Source organism: Sarcophilus harrisii, chromosome 6 (genome assembly GCF_902635505.1).
Source record: "Sarcophilus harrisii chromosome 6, mSarHar1.11, whole genome shotgun sequence".
Taxonomy (NCBI): Eukaryota; Metazoa; Chordata; class Mammalia; order Dasyuromorphia; family Dasyuridae; genus Sarcophilus; species Sarcophilus harrisii.
The window spans coordinates 24,999,573-25,002,190 of record NC_045431.1 but is presented as its reverse complement, the minus strand read 5'-3'; the positions used below and the strand labels follow the sequence as shown (position 1 = coordinate 25,002,190).

General features: G+C 35.4%; 1 pseudogene; it reads left to right on the top strand.

Moving 5' to 3' along the window:
- Positions 1-357: 357 nt before the first annotated feature.
- On the top strand, positions 358-1,091 carry LOC111721381 (annotated as a pseudogene).
- Positions 1,092-2,618: the final 1,527 nt, after the last annotated feature.

Here is a 2,618-nt window from a genome sequence, read left to right as displayed (position 1 = left end):
ATATATGTCTTGCTCCACTTTGTGATTAGTATCACTTACGTTAATATTGAAAAATTTCTATTGAAATTTCTGTAGAAGTTTAGAAAATGGGATCTCATATCTCCCTTCTATGACCTCTTTGTAACATTCTCTCTCAAAGTGTAGGGTGCATGTTCTACTCCTTTACTATCATAATCTAAATTCAAGATGTTCAAAGTCTAGTGTTCATTATACTATAAACTTTGTTTCTCATGTTGAAATATTTTCATGGGTGCATTTTGGGAGGTGACAGAGCATGGGAAGAAAACTTTGAGATGAGAAAAGAACACACTGATCTCAAGAATGGAAACTAGCACTTCCACTTCTAATAAATACTAAATGGCTGATGAAGCAAGTACTGCAGGAGGTACTGGAGACCTGGGGGTCCTGGAACTGGAGGCCAGGATGGCTTTCACAATGATTTTGGCAGCGGGGGGCTGAGGTCGAGGCCATGGGACCCAAGGAGGAAAAATTGGACATAAGGAATGCCCCTCCCCCTCACCACACATGTCAAGGATGTGAAAATTTCTCCCTTCCTGTCAGGGAATCTAAGATCATGGATTTCTTCCTGGTCTCTTCATGGAAGGAGGTTTTGAAAATTGTGCTTGCTAAAAAACAAACTAGAGCTGGGCAGTATACCAGGTCCAAGGCTTTGTGGCCATTGGTGATTACAGTAACCATGTTGGCCCGGAGCTGTCCATGGTACCACCATTCTGGCCAAGCTATCTAGAATTCCTATGAGATATGGTTATTGGAGAAACAGGATTGGAAAATCCCACACAGTGCCCTGCTCTGTGGCTTTGTGGATTAGCTAGAAGTATTGGCATTATCTCACTCCTGTGCCTAGGAAGCTCCTGATTATGGCTGGAATTGATGACTGCTATATTTCTGCAAGGGGCTGTCCTGCCATTCTGGGCAACTTTGCTAAACCTACATTTGGTACCATCTTTAAAACTAAAAGCTACCTCACCCCAGGGCTTTGGCAGGAGAATGTGCTCACTAAATCTCCCTATCAAGAATTCACTGACCATCTTGTGAAGATGCACAATAAAGCGTCTGTCCAGGGTATCTAGGCAGTTGTAGTGACATCATCCTTCCCATATATAGCTCCTAAGCATCTACTAGAAACTAATGTTTCTAGTATAAATGTGTGAAACTGAATATATTTTGATTGGCAGAAAAATATTCATTTTGAGAGAAAGAGAATACATAAAATTTTTAGAGCTGGAAGAAAAATCAACTAGTCAAAACCCTCCTTCTATAGATAAAAAAAAATCCAGATCCCAAGAAGACCATTATCTTTTCCCTGCTCATACCGATATGTAGTGACAAAATCTACTTGGATTCTTGACATCGATCTACTTTATAGAGTTGTCACTCTTAACTCTTTGAGTGAACTCTTATGAGTTCAAAATAGGCCTCTCACCCTTACAAACTATGTGACTTACCCTTTCCCTGCCTCTATTTCCTCATCTGTAAATAAATGTAAATATAAAATGGCACCTATCTTCTGGAGTCCTTGTGAGGATTAAATGAGATAATATTTGTAAAGGGCTTATTTAGCAATTCCTTAGCACATAATAGACACTAATCAAATGCTTGTTGTATACCCTTTCCCTTCATTATAATTAAAAAAATTAAAATAATTTTGGAGAAATCAAAAAAAGAAATTAAGTCTGAATGCAGAGTGAAGTGTACTATTTCCACTTTTTTTTGTTTTTTTCTTTCTTATTATTTCTTATTCTTATTTTTATCAGTGAACTTTGATGAGCCATGGAGAACAAAAGAGATGGATGATAAATGAGTCAATTTTCATAAAGATGAAGATAGTATTATTTTGTAATTCTTAATAGTTCAGAAATCTAAAATAAATGAATAAAAATAACAACTTTTAGAGATTTTTGAAAACTCAGTGACAGAAAGAGACATACATGGAAGTCTCTTGAGGAAGCAATCAGAAATCTTTTGTATTAAAAGTAAATGAATTGTAGATTACACAATACAGTAAATTTAACAAAACAATGTTAAAATTATCTTTTAAATTCTTACATTTCATGTAATTATGAATGTATTCATATGACCATTAATATAATGTCACATATATATATATATATATATATATATATATATATGTCAGATACCCCCAAAACATGAAGGTAGCTGTATCATGAAATAGTACAGTATAGAAAGTCCAAGAAATAGTAGCATCTTGGAAGTGGGAAAGGCTTTGAAATCCATAGATAAATATTCTGTAGCTCCTGGATTTTACTAGCCTATGTGTTTTCTTAGCATTGAGGAAAATTGTTTCATGGGACATTTTTTTTTTTGCAGATAATAGGGAGTAGTGATATGAACAATATCCAGGTTATTGCTGCGCTGAATGGATCTTTATGACCTCAGGGCAAAAAGGCCATTATTTTAAAACATTCTATTCAACTCTAAAAATTGCCTTTGGAAGTCATAGGTAATTTGAGTTGGAAGAAATCTTCAAAATCATCTAGTCAAGCTCTTCTTTATACTTGTGAAGAAAGCAATAGTAAGAGAAGGGATGCAATTTGCATATAAAACTAGCCTACTATATCCCCCAAAAGTGGTCATCT